The 14,542-nt window shown below is 46.8% G+C and overlaps 1 protein-coding gene across 4 annotated transcripts in view; it reads right to left on the bottom strand.

Moving 5' to 3' along the window:
- IL11RA (interleukin 11 receptor subunit alpha) overlaps positions 1-14,542 on the bottom strand; it is a 94,655-nt gene that overhangs the window by 28,954 nt on the left and 51,159 nt on the right. The window contains exon 1 of one of the 4 annotated variants that reach the window (XM_058172422.1): positions 13,876-14,133. The exons of the other annotated variants lie outside the window; for them this stretch is intronic. The gene's annotated coding sequence lies outside the window, so the exon portion shown is untranslated. Of the gene's footprint in view, positions 1-13,875; positions 14,134-14,542 lie in introns of those variants that run through there. 4 annotated transcript variants of the gene reach the window in all.

Genomic DNA, 14,542 nt, shown 5'->3' with positions numbered 1-14,542 from the left:
ACCTGTATACTGCACGAATCAAGAAGAGAGCCGTGAAAATATTTGCAGATCCCTCGCATCCTGGACATAAACTGTTTCAACTCCTACCCTCAAAACGACGCTATAGAGCACTGCACACCAGAACAACTAGACACAAGAACAGTTTTTTCCTGAAGGCCCTCACTCTGCTAAACAAATAATTCCTTCAACACTGTCAAACTATTTACTAAATCTGCACTACTATTAATCTTCTCATCGTTCCCATCACCAGTCTCCTTCCACTTATGATTGTATGACTGTAACTTTGTTGCTGGCAATCCTTATGATTTATATTGATATATTGCATCAATTGTGTTGTAAATGTTGTACCTCGATGAAGGTATCTTTTCTTTTATGCACACTGAGAGCATATGCACCAAGACAAATTCCTTGTGTGTCCAATCACACTTGGCCAATAAAAAATTCTATTCTATTCTATTCTATTCTATTCTTAACCAAGGATTGTTCTCTGCCCCTTTCAGCTTTGGGGGCTCTTGCCTGTGAGGTTTGCACCAGGAGATCCAAGCCCAGCCATGAATGAATTGGCCGTCCCTTTTTATGAATGGCCCAAGTAATTAATTGCAGCTTATGAATGACCGGCCGGAAGCGCTTCCCTTCCCTGTCTATTTTTTTTTTTTTAATTTTTTTATTATTTTTTTTGCAACAAACAAACAAAAAGAAAATACATTATTACACCCTTGTGCTATACATAAAAGGAAGATTTGGGTCTTCGGATATATCCTCATGATTGCCAAGTCCCTTCCCTGTCTAAAGGGCACAAGTATACTTGCCAGCAGAGCCGGCGCAAATAAAGGCAGAGGTCGGGGAGAGCTCAGGGATGTGGCCATAAAAATAGATCCAGGGAAATCTTTTTCTTAGGCAGCATTCAGCCCCCCCTCCCCCCCCAGGGGTCTTTCAGTGGAGGCTGACTGTAGGGGGGAATCCTTTTTATTCCCCTTTATAGTGAGTTTTTCCCCCCTCTCTTCTTGGGCACTGCAGGGGCTATTTCTCTGGTTGGCCGATTAGATTCTGCTTTCCCTATTTAAAATTTTATTTTAAGTTACCCTTAAGTGGTAAGATGGGCAGGCAACAAATTTTACAAATAAATGACACAAATAAATTGGGCCAAGATATAACAGTTGAGTAACATACTGGTGTGAAAAACAAATAACATGTGTTCAGTAATAGAAAATATGCAAAAAACAAACAAACCCATACACCTGGAAATGAAGCATAAGGACTAGAACCGTGGTGTGCCAAGAAGCAAGCCAAGATAGCTTCCTTTTGAGCCCTCCAACTCTATCTTGGGTAGGGGAGAAACCCAGAGTCCTCCAAAGGCCGAAAGCATCACCCAGTAATTTTTTGGGAGGGAGGGGGATGACACTTCCATGGTTCTGGAAAGAGGGGGATTAATGGGCTCCCACTTTTTCCTACTGAGGCAGCCCCTGAATTTGAGACAAAGCCCGCAATCGTTTTGATTTCACTGGTGGCTCAGTTCCAGCAACCAAGGACGCCGCTTAAAAATTCTGCTTGGATACAAGGCCTGGCCCAAATTCTGAGACTCAGCCGCAAGGAGCATTCCTCAGATTCTTCTGGTGGGTTTTTTTTGGGGGGGTGGAGGGGTGGATAAACCACAATGAAACTCTGAGGGAGTTGGGCAGCCATATGAGATTTCAGAACGGAACAAAACAGAATAACAGAGTTGGAAGGGACCTTGGAGGTCCTCTAGTCCAACCCCTTGCTCAAGCAGGAGACCCTCTGCCATTTCCGACGTTCAGTTTGCTAGGGAAACAATAAATCTGAAAGTTCTGCAAAATCCACACAGAACGCACAGATGAAAAAATTGAAAAACAATATTGACTAGCTCCTTGGAAGGCTTGGAAATCTACATTTGGTACAATACATTGACTTCTGATGCACAGAAAACAGAAAATGGAATTTCATGTTTATTAGACCCTTTAAAACATGTTCAAAAAGGGACAGCTGCTGGGTTTGAAGATTGTATAATTCTCATCTTGTCCACTTACGTGTAATTCTGACTTACAACTTTTCATTTAGGGACCGTTTGAAGTTATAACGGCAGTAAAAAAAAAAAAGTGACTTATGACTGTTTTTCACACTTACGACCATTGCATCCCCAGGGTCACATGATCAAAATCCAGACGCTTGGCAATTGGTTCCTATTTTATGACGGTTGCAGTGTCCTGGGGTTATGTGATCCCCTTTTGTGACCTTATGAAAGTCCATGGGGAAGCCAGATTGACAAGAACTGGGTTACCAGCTTCATCTGATGTGATTCACTTAACAACCATGAAATGAAAGGTCATAAAATGGGGCAAAATTCACTTAACTGTTGTAGGATAGGATAGGATAGGAGCTGGAAGGAGACCTTGGAGGTCTTCTAGTCCAGCCCCCTGCTCAAGCAGGAGAACCTATACTATTTCAGACAAATGGCTGTCTTGTCTCTTTTTTAAAACCTCACTTAGCAACAGAAATGCTGGCCTCCATTTTGGTCACAAGTCAAGGACTTCCAGGATAAGCCTTGGTTTCAAATGACTGCCTTTATCCCGACAGTCTTGGCAAGGCCGTCTAATAACAAAGGAAATTCATGTCAGGTTGAACTATTTTCTCGAAATACGCTGAGGAAAAGCTTTGGCGCCAACCAGCCAGGGTGCAACAAAGACCGATTTTAATAATTCTGCAAAATTCTCATCCTTCCTCCTTTTCAACAATGGATCCAGGAGAGGAGTCTCTCGTTTATTTTTGAAACATTTCCGTGTTCTAAAAATAAAAGGGCAACCCATTTCTTCCTCGGGTTAAGGAGAAGCTCAAGGACTGGATTATGTTGATTTTTACTGTTGTATCTGAACGATGTATGGATTTTTTCCTTTTCCTATTAATTTATGTCAATCTCTCTCACGGCTCTCCTTTCTTTCACTGTATACAGGAAGTCCTTGACTTATGACCACAATGGACCCCAACATTTCTGTTGCTTGAAGGGACAGTGAATTTTGTCCCATTATACAACCTTTCTTGCGACGGCTGTTAAGTGAATCACTCCAGCGAGTAAGTTAGCCACATGGTTGTGAAGTGAATCTGGTTTCCCCATTGACTCTGCTTGTCAGAAGGTCACAAAAGCGGATCACATGACCCGGGGACACTGCGACCGCCACAGATATGAATCAATTGTCAAGCATTTGAATTTTGATCATGTGACTGTGGGGACAATGCAACGGTCATAAGTGTGAAAAACGGCCATAAGTCACTTTTTTCAGTGCCATTATTACTTTGAATGACCACTAAATGAACTTGTTGTAAGTTGGGGACTCCCTATAATCCTTGCCTTTTTTTTTTTTTTTATTGAAAGAGTTTTAAAAAACAAAAACATTTTCCCCCTTTTTTCCCCCCTCCCTCCCAAAAAAAACCCCTTCCCCGCTCCCTCCCCCCCCCCCGGCTTCCCGGGTCAATCACAAGGTATTGTTATACATAAACCAAACATAGAATAAAATTTTCTCTTCTAATCCAAATAACCACATCCAAATCTTTTCATCTCCCAACCCCCTCCCCATTAAATAAAATAACTTTCTAATTATTCAAAGGCAATCTGATATTTCTTCATCTGATATCTGTTTTGTAGATAATCAATCCATTTTTTCCATTCAATTAAATATCTTTCCTGCGTATTGTCTTTCAAAAAAGCTGAGATTTTAGCCATCTCAGCCAAATTAGTAACTTTCAATATCCATTCTTCTATTGTAGGTAACTCTTTTTTCTTCCAATATCGTCCAATCAACAGCCTTGCTGCTGTTATTAAATTCAGAATCAATTTAGTCTCAATCCCTGTAGAATCCGTTATGATTCCCAAAAGGAAAAATTGTGGCAGGAACTTTATCTTCTTCTTCAGTATCTTTCCTTTTTGATAAGATGCTGTATTTCACTATTAAATACACACCCACACAAACACACACACTTTTTGAAAATCTTCCTTTGATGGGCTCTCCCAACAGTGCTCCATCCCTGGAAGCTTTCCGAACAGCCATTTGCCTAGAATGGTCTCTAGGGTCTCCTGCTTGAACAGGGGGTTGGAGTAGAAGACCTCCAAGGTCCCTTCCAACTCTGTTATTCTATATTCTAACAGCATAACAACTTTGACTTTCTCAGTCTCGGCGACTTTAAGAAGGGCAGACCTCAACTCCCAGAATTTCCCAGCCAGCATGTTGGGAGTTTTAGTCCACATCTAAATTATGCTGGCTGGGGAATTGACCACCCAGGATGAATGAATGAATGACACTGATAAAGCACGGCGTTTCCTGGAAAAATCTGACCAGCGGATCATTGTATGAATGAGAAAAGCCAAGCCGAAGAGGGGAGGGAGGGGCGGGAATAGATGTAAGATTCCCCCCTCCCCAAAAGCCCAGATGAAAAGCTGTTCCTGATGTCTCTTTTTTCACAACTGACAACTTGAGCCGGACAGAAACTGCCACTCAGCCCGATGGCTCCATAAACTTCACTCTGCCAAGCACCACAAAGCGTCTGCCTCCCCCCCCCTCCGCCCCAGTTCCCATGGCGGTTTTATAGGCCTTTTAATTGCCAACCGTTGTAATTGGGCAGCAGCCCCCAAGGCCTGGGCAAGGTTTACACAGAAAGGGGAAGGACCCTTCCGCCCCACCAGCCATCTGGCAACCTGCCAGAGAGAGAAGAGAGCCTTGAGTGGACAGCCTGCTGGGAGTGGCTCTTATGCTCTTATGCCCACAAGGGTCCAGGGATGGAGTGGAGCCACTCACTAGTTAGCTGCCATAAAGGGGCTGCCCCAAAGAAAGGGGGGGTGTCAACCTCTTTTCCAAAGCACCAGAAGGCAGGACAAGAAGCAACAGATGGAAACTAATCAAGGAGAGAACCAACCTGGAACTGAGCAGGAATTTCCTGACAGTGAGAACAATTAATCAGTAGAAAAAAATTGCCTCCAGAAGTTGTTGGTGCTTTCAAGAAGAGACTGGACAACCATTTGTCTGAAATGGTCTGGGATCTCCTGCTTGAGCAGAGGGTTGGGATAGAAGACCTCCAGGGTCCCTTCCAACCCTATGATTCTATGTTCTAAGTCTTGCAGGGTTTTCCCCATCCTGTTCTTTTTGGGAGAGCCCTTTTCTCCTTCAGTGGACAGCCGAGTGGTAAATCGGTCTGTTAGCCAGGACTTTTTCCATCCCTAAAATGCTCAGTGAGTGTGCATGGGTGTGCACGTGGAAGGAGGGGGGGGGGAACCAAGCTGTGTCCACCTGCCTAGAAAGTGTACTAGCAGGACATCACAACAGAAGGCACAAGGCGCACACAACACATGCGGCCAGAATTACACAACTGGCCATTTCCTTGACTGAGGAATGGCAGTGGGCTGACCAGTGGGGAGGGAGGGAAGGAGGAAGGCTGGCTGAGTGACACTTTTGTGGCCAAGAAACATGTGCCTGCACACACTTCCCCTCCAAGGGCAGAAAGTTCCATGGGGAAGCAGAATAACAGAACAACAATATAACAATACAATAACAACAGACTATCAGAGCTGGAAGGGACCTTGGAGGTCTTTTACTCCATCCCCCTGATCAAGCAGGAAACTCTAGACCATTGGAGACAAATGGCTGTCCAATCTCTTCTTAAAAGCCTCCAGTGCTGGAGCAGCCACAACTTCTGGAGGGAAGCTATCCCATTGATTAACAGACTATCAGAGCTGGAAGGGACCTTGGGGGTCTTCTAATCCAACCATGAGACTAGGTCTTCTAGCCCAAGGGGGTTGGACTAGAAGACCTCCACGGTCCCTTCCAGCTCTATTCTGATTGATTGAACCCTTCTTCAAGACCTATACCATTCTGGACAAATGGCTGTCCAGTCTTTTCTTGAAAATCTCCAGTATTGGAGCACCCACAACTTCTGGAGGCAAGCCCTTCCATTGATTGTCTTAACTGTCAGAAAAATTCATCTTTAGTTCCAGGTTGCTTCTCTCCTTGATCAGTTTCCATCCATTGCTTCTTGTCCTGCCTTCAGGTGCTTTGGACCACCTCTTCTTTGGGGCAACCCCTGAGATACTGGAAGACTGCTGTCATGTCCCACCAGCCACCTTCTCCAGCCACATGGGCTTCTGGCGTCATGGGCGCTTTCCTTCTTTAAGCTGAAAGCTGGAGAGGGGACCGGATGGTGTTTAGCTTGGAGATGAAGTCCTGTTAAGGAGAACATTGCGCCATTCCTCTTCACATAAGTCAACAAATGTGCAATTAAGTTTGTACTTCACTGTCACTATTTCTCAGTGTGCTCTGAGAATATGAAGAGGGGAAAAAAAGAAGTCGTGGAAGAACTGTCAGAGCAGCCCCATAAAAATGACGAGGTACTTGGAGGCTAAAGCCCACAAGAGCAATTGAAGGGACTGGGCACGTTGAGTTTCTGCTGAGAAGTTTAAGGGGGGGGGCTGAGACCTGTCTTCCCCCACACATTCTCATGGGGAAGAGAATGCAGACTGAGGCTCCATAGTTCTTGAAGGACAAGGACCAAACTGATGGGAGGCCCAAAGTCAGAAGGAGGAATTTCCTCACCTGGAGAGCTACCTGGCCTCCGGGAGATCTGGGTGCTCCATCATTGAAAGTTTTTGTCAGGGGTTCTTCCATGTGCGCACAAGTCAGTGGGGTTCTTGATATTTTTGGCGCTTGGTTATTTTCTTGCAGACAATTTCATGGCCCAACTAGGATGTCAGCACTGAGGATGTTACTCAGTTGGGTCATGAAATCACCAAGCTCAGAGAGCACCAAGGATCTCACAGTCCTTCTCCTCCAACTCTGCTCTGTTCCAATACTGATGATATCTAGTTGGGTCATGAAACATCTGCAAGAAAAGAGCCCGTCTCAGAGAGCACCAAGCACTTTGCAGTCCTCCTTCTCCTCTTCCGTAATCCCATCTCCCTTCTAGTATTTATTTATTTTGTTTTATTTGCATTTATATCCCGCCCTTCTCCGAAGACTCAGGGCGGCTTACACTATGTTAGCAATAGTCTTCATCCTATTTGTATATTTATATACAAAGTCAACTTATTGCCCCCAACAATCTGGGTTTTTTATCTAGTTGGGTCATGAAATGTCTGCAAGAAAACAACCAAGCTCAGAGAGCACCAAGGATCCCACAGTCTTCCTCCTCCTGCTCCAACCCCACTCCCTTCTATCACTGATGATGTTCCCTAGTTGGGTCATGAAACATCTGCAAGAAACCTACCAGTCTCAGAGAGCACCAAGGACCTTACAGTTCAACTCTGAGTGGCAAATGTTCTCTTCTATCAATACCCAATTCAGTGGGCCCCAAAACACAAGACAGCCAACACAACAACACAACAACACAGGCACTCAGGCCACACACAGGCAAACATACACATGGTAGTACTCACAGTTCACTACTACTTTCTTCCCTACTGCTACTACATCTGCTACTACTGTAATAGTAAACACTGCAAAAATGCAGTAGCAGAAATTGAACAAACAAATAAGTAGAGTCCTTGACATATGACCACAACTGAGCCCAAAATTTCTGTTGCTAAGTGAGACAGAGTTTTGCCTTATTTTACCACATTTTTGCCACAGTTCACTTAACCCGGTTGTTAAGTGAATCCAGCTTCCCCATTGATTTTGCTTGTCGGAAGATTGCAAAAGGGGATCAGGTGACCCTGGGACTCTGCAACCGTCGTAAGTACATGCCAGTTGCCAAGCATCTGGATTTCGATCACGTGGCCACGAGGATGCTGCAACGGTCGTAAGGGTGAAAAATGGTCATAAGTCACTTTTTTCAGTTAACTTTGAACGATCACTAAACGAACTGCTGTCAGTCAAGGGCTACCTGTGTGAACAGAACAAGCAGGCTTCAGTTGCTGCCTCCAGAATCCCCAAATATTTTCCAGGCAGACTGATTTTCTGATTTTAAAACCCTACCTCTTCACCTGGGCTGCCTCTTCACCTGGGCTGAATCTGCCCATTCAACAAAGAGGTTAATTTTTTTGGCCACTCCTGGAAAAATAAACAAGAGTCACAGAAGCCTCGCCTGACACAGGGAACCAGCTGACTGCTCTGGCTCCCCCCCCACCCCCCAGGCACAGCAAAGTCCATAATTTACAACTAGAACCCAGGAAACATTTGCATCTGTGCAGGTCCACCTGATTGGCAGCTAAGAAAATCTAAACTGGCCATTTCCCAAAGCACTTTATCTACTTGAAGAGGAAGAAACAGGAGTCAACAAGAAGAAAGGAAAAAGGAGGAAGAAAAGGGAAGTTAATAGGAAGAAAGGAAAGAGGGAGAAAAAAGAATATTAACAGGAAGACGGGAAGAAAGAGAAAGAAAAAAGAAAATTAACAGGAGGTCCTAAAGGTGCTTTTTAAAGAGGTAACTGGAATTTCAAGAGTTCTCTCTTGAAAAAGCACCTTTGGGACAACCATGACCTGGATGACTGAGAATTTCCGTAGACAAAATTAACAAGAATAAAGGAAGGAGAAAGAAGAAGAAGAAAGAAAATTAACAAGAATAAAGGAAGGAGGAGGAAGAAGAAAAGAAAGAAAAAGAAAATTAACAGGAGGTCCTAAAGGTGCTTTTTAAAGAGGCAACTGGAATTTCAAGAGTTCTCTCTTGAAAAAGCACCTTTGGGACAACCATGACCTGGATGACTGAGAATTTCCGTAGACAAAATTAACAAGAATAAAGGAAAGAGGAAGAAGAAGAAGAAAGAAAATTAACAAGAATAAAGGAAGGAGGAGGAAGAAGAAAGAAAATGAACAGGAATAAAGGAAGGACGAAGAAGAAAAAGAAAGAAAATGAGCAGGAATAAAGGAAGGAGGAAGAAGAAAAAGAAAGAAAAGGAACAGGGCCACGCAGCTTCTTAGGGGCATTCAAAGAAAACCAGACTACCCCTCCCCATTCTTCTCACTATCCATTCGCCTTCTCTGTTTTCTGCTGGTCACAGACTGATGATCTACAAATACCCTCCATGCTCACACTTTGGGGCTTCTCACTAAGACAGCAGGCATTTCTTAACATTTTGTTGCAAAATAACGCAGAAAGAAAAACAATCCAAGAGGATTTAAGGAGACTTTAATGACTAACAAAGGAGACGGCCAAGAAAAACTCTTGCTAAATTATCGGTGCTGTCCCGAGCCCGTCACTGGCAGGAGATGCTAGAACAGGCTCTCCAAATCTGCTCTTGGGACAACCAAGCAGGGATTCGTTCCGAGGGTTGTTGGCTAGTCTGACAAACACAACACAACACAACAACTCCTAGGCAACCCTCTGCAATTCCTTTACCCAGGAAACTGCAGGGGTGACGCAGGGCCAAAGGCAAAGTGAGAAGGTTAGATTCTTGGGTAGCAAGAAAGTGGATGGGACGAGAAGGCTGGATCAAATCTTTTCTCCGCCTTTTTCTCTGCTGATTCTTCCATTTTGGTCCCCTCACACCTGCTCTGCTCCCCTGAAGGATTCCCTCCTCTTATTTTCCCCACAACAACCTTGTGAGGTGGGTTGGCCTGCGAGGTGCACGACAGCAGCCAAAAAAAATCAACACAGTTCTAGGATGCATCATCAGAGGGATAGAATGAAGATCACCTGAAATGTTAATGCCACTTTATGATGCTTTGGAATCCTGCATCCAGTTTTGGTCACCACGATGTAAAAAAGATGCTGAGACTCTAGAAAGAGTGCAGAGAAGAGCAACAAAGAGGATTAGGGGACTGGAGGCTAAAACATATGAAGAACGGTTGCAGGAACTGGGTATGTCTAGTTTAATGAAAAGAAGGACTATGAGTGACATGATAGCAGCGTTCCAATATCTCAGGGGTTGCCACAAAGAAGAGGCAGTCAAGCTATTCTCCAAAGCACCTGAGGGTAGAACAAGAAGTAATGGATGGAAACTAATCAAGGAGAGAAGAACCCAGAACTACGGAGAAATTTCTTGACATTGAAAACAATTAACCAACAGAACAGCTTGTCTTCAGAAATTGTGGGTGCTTCACAACCAGAGGCTTTCAAGAAGTGACTGGACAGGCACTTGGTGTAAGGTCTCAAGAAGGGGGTTGGACTAAATGACCACAAGGGTCCTTTCCGACTCTATTATTCTATGTTCTAAATGAGAGTGAGGGACTGTTCCAGAATCACCCAGTCCGCATTTATGGCTAAAATGAGATTAACTTGTTATTAATGACGTACATCACTGGTTGAGATGGGTGGCTACAAAAATTAGTCAATCAAACAAATAAACAAAATTGACATATCCATCAGTTCATCCTCAGAAGCCGAGCGCAGCTCAAGGGAGTCTTCATACTTCATCCTGAAGGCACCACGCAATTCTGGGTTGATTTGGTTTAAAAAAAGAACCAAGGCTAGCAAAACATGGGCTCTTTTCCTACCACCATGTAGGACGGGGTGGGGAACTATGGGCCTTTTATGACCTGTGGACTTCAACACCCAGCATTCCTGAGCCAGCATGGGAGTTGAAGTCCACAGGTCATAAAAGATTTGCAGTTCCCCACTTCTGATGTAGGAGGGCACTGGGCAGCCCACTTACTCTACGTAAAGGAGTAAAGGAAAGGAAGGAGTAAAGGAAAAAGGTCAGAGGGAGCCTGTAGCCCCTTTTCCAAGAACAAACTGCAGCTGAAAGCTTTGAATAAAATTTAGTTGGTTGGAAAAAGAGCTTTAAATCTCCCTCTGGTCTTTTCTTCCTGCTGCTGGGAAGTGCGCTAGCCACAGTGAAGAGGCTGCATTCAGACAAATGCTACTTTCTCTGTCTGTTTTGTTCAGAGTAACCTGCTTCCAACCACAAGGTTTACAGCTTCTGCAGCCAGCAGCAGAAAGTGGCAAAAGGACTAAGCCAGATCTGGAGAGGGACGCAAGACTTCATTAACTCCACAAGACCATCGCAAGGATGCAAGACAAATTATCCTAAAACTCTCTCTGTAGCCCAAGAAAGCATGTTTCCTAAACTGTAATCTGGGGGCTGGAGTAGAAGACCTCCAGGGTCCCTTCTGCCTCTGTTATTCTTTTGTTGTTCTGTTCTCTTGAATTTTTCTTTTTCCCATAACCCTGCAGGGGTTAAGATGATTTAAGAGCCCGCTCCCACTTGCTCTCTGGAACACACTGATGCGTGCCACACTCGGCAAGGGCACCAGGACACGAGACAGGTGGGCATAGGGCCACTAGCCGACGAAGGGAAGGGCCACCCACACAAACCACCACTTTCTTCGTCGCTGGTCCTATTAACCATCTTTTTTTCTGACTCACAAAAATCTGTGGCTGGATTTCAAGGAGGCAGCGAAGAGATCAAAGCAAAGATGCACCTTCTTGGTTTGAAGGATCTTTGCGTTGAATAAGTTTCATCAATAATAATTCTTCCAGCAAACCCGAAAACTCTCCCCGCTGTGGTAGCTGCAGTGGAACCTGGCCATTTTTCAGGCTGTGGTTCTATATAGTTGAGACTGAGGCTCTGATCCAGCGATCAGAAACGGGCTTGAGTGACAGGCACGATGGTGCTAGGACTGCTCTTTGTCTCTTTGGGAGCATCACCAGCTTTCCACACGGTTTGCAAAACCTTTCTCCAAGGCAGCGTTTCTTAAAGCAGGGGTCTCCAACCTTGGCAACTTTAAGCCTGGCGGACTTCAACTCCCAGAATCCCCCAGCCAGCAAAGCTGGCTGGGAGGTTCTGGGAGTTGAAGTCCGCCAGGCTTAAAGTTGCCAAGGTTGGAGACCCCTGTCTTAAAGCATGATCCAAGGAGCCCTGAGGGTTCCCGGGACCCTGTCAGGAGCCCCACAAAATCAAAACTATTTGCCAGTTATTAATTAATTTATTTTTTTTAAAAAAAGCAATGTCACTTTTCTCACTATGTTTTAATGCAATGGTTCTTGGTCTTTCTCTTCACCATGGACCTCCCTATAAATCCCTTTTGTGGCCACAGGCCACGGCCACGGACCCCCGAGATTAACTCAACATTTAAATCATAACATTTTTGTCAAGACTTTGCAAACCTTGGACAAACATCACGCTCCCCCCATCTGCAGGGTTCTGCAGACCACAGGCTGAGAGCCTCTGATTTAATGTATTCAAAGTATAGAGTTTTTTTTCATGAATAATATTTATTTGTTCATATCTAATGGGTTTCATATTCTTATTTTTACGTGGTTCAAAGAAATACATATTCTACAAATGCATCCATTTTGATTTTTTATATGGTAAAAACATCAATGACTATATAGCCCATGCAAATAAAAACTCTTTTGGGGCCCACCATAATTTTTAAAAGTGGGGGAAGGGGCTGGGAGGAAAAAGTTGAATAAGCAAAGCTCTGCTCTGCTGAGTGGTTCCTCCCATCCTTCCTAATATTTCTCCCACTGCAAAAAATGTTCTCCTGCAGTATGTGTGCAAAAAAAAATCAGGAGTCTGGAAGCTGTTTTTTCAAACTGAAAGGTGTAACGTTTCATGAACTGTAGCTGATGCCTTTTAGTAAAATTTGCTTGCCAAAAAAGATGCTTCCAGATTCCCATATATTTTTTTTGGCCACTGAAGACTATCAGCCTTCTTCCTCCAAAGATTGGGGAGAGGGGGGAATGGGGGGGGGAGAGCGAGTCATCTTTTCAGGAAGATGTTTTCCTGATTTTTCCTCTACAATTCTGGAGACATTTCTAGGAAGCTAGAAGATTCCAGAGGGGAAAAAAAGTTCTTGCAAGGCTGCCTCAGCCCATCCTCAAAGCTACAGTAACACTTTCCTGCCGTTTCATACAATGGAAATTCAAACTGGGGGAAAAGCCCATAAGCTCTCATGCAGCAGAGTTCTTTTCCATGTCATCACAAACTTTTTACATATTTCCCAGATCGCTCAAAGTGCTGCCAGAGAATGCCAGGAGAAGGAGAAGGGGAAGGGACACAGGAATGGGAACAAGAAGGAAGGGAGAGAGAGAGGGAGGGAAGGAAAGAAGGAAGGAAGGAGGTGGGAAAAGGAAGGAAGGAAGGAAAAAGAGGGAGAGGAAGGAATGAAACGAAAGTGAAGGAGAGAGTGAGGGAAGGAAGGGAGGAGGGAGGGAAGAAAAGGAAAGGGAGGGAGAGGAAGGAATGAAACGAAAGTGAAGGAGAGAGTGAGGGAAGGAAGGGAGGAGGGAGGGAAGAAAAGGAAAGGGAGGGAGAGGAAGGAATGAAAAGAGAGGGAAGGAGGAAGTGAGGGAAGGAAGGAGGTGGGAGAAGGAAGAAAGGAAGGAAGAAAGATTGTCTAGTAAATTTTCCCCACTGCTTAAAGCAAAGGAGTCGGAAAGAAGGGACGGAGGGTGGCCTCGCTCCCTCGGCCGGCCCTTCATCCCAAGCGGGAGCGCTGTTAGGAGAAGCCGGACCAGGAAGGGAAAGGAAGCGAGGCGGGTGGCGCAGGAGCCGCCCCGTCCAGTTCCTTAAGGCAGCGAAGGGAGCGCGGGCAGCCCCGTCCAGCCGATCAAACGAAGCCGCCTCTACTCGGCCCCTTGCGCCCCGCTTCCCCCCACTCCCACCCCCGAAGGGCAGCGCGGCGTAAGAGCCCCGTCCCGTCCCCCTGCCTGCCTGCCTGCCCTGGGCAGCCCCGACGGCGAGGGGCCCCTTTGCCGGCCGCTCCGAGCCCGGGGAGCCTGGGGGTTGCGCCCCCGAGCACCTGGAGGGCGCCCCCTTGGCGCAGGAGCCCCGAGGCTTTCGGGGGGGTCCGCCTTCGCCCCGCCGCCCCCGCCCGGCTTGGCCGCCGAGTCTCTCCGGCAGGGAGGCTTCAAGAGCTCCGCTCCCCCGGGAGGCTGCCCCGGTTTCCCCGCCGCGAGACGGGCTCCCTCGCCCAGCCGCCCAGCCCCCCCCCGCCGGTACCTCCAGCTGCGGCTCTCCATGGCCCCCCCGACCCGGCGGCTCCTCCGCGGGCTGCCCAGACCCGCCACCTCCGGGACGCCCAGGCGCCTCGCTCGGGCCGGCCGCAGAAGGCAGCGCAGCGCTGGGTCGGCGGCCTCCCGGCTGCTCTGGCTCGGCCGGCGCGAAGGCAGCCCCAGCGGGGGAGCGGACGGCGGGGCAACGGCGCTCTCTCGCTCCCGTCCCGGCGCCGCCAAGTGCCGCGAGCCGCGCTGCCTCCCTCCAGGGCTGGCGGGGAGGAGCCGGGGGGCGGCTCTGCGGGCGGACGGAGGGTGGGGAGGGCGAACGTCGGCCGGGCTGGTACCCAGCCACCCCCCCCCCTCCGCCCCCAGCGCAACTTCGCCAGCCTCCCGGGCGCTTAGAGGGAACCAATTGCTCCCCGGCTGGGGAGGGGGCCACACTTTGCAGCCAGGCGCTTCTCCACCCCACGCACCCAGCCAGGCACAGCCCTGCAGGTCTCTCTCTCTCTCTCTCCCATCTATCTATCTATCTCCCACCTCCTGCCTGCCTGCCTACCTACTTACCTATGTAGCTATCTTCCTACAGTATCTCTCCCTCTCTTTCTCTGTGTCCCTCCCTCCCTCCCTCTATCTCTAATCTCTCTTATCTGTCCCCCTCTCTTCTAAAGGGA

This window comes from Ahaetulla prasina, chromosome 2 (assembly GCF_028640845.1).
Source record: "Ahaetulla prasina isolate Xishuangbanna chromosome 2, ASM2864084v1, whole genome shotgun sequence".
Taxonomy (NCBI): domain Eukaryota; kingdom Metazoa; phylum Chordata; class Lepidosauria; order Squamata; family Colubridae; genus Ahaetulla; species Ahaetulla prasina.
Note: the sequence above shows the minus strand (reverse complement) of the source record. Positions and strands in the feature narration are given on the sequence as shown.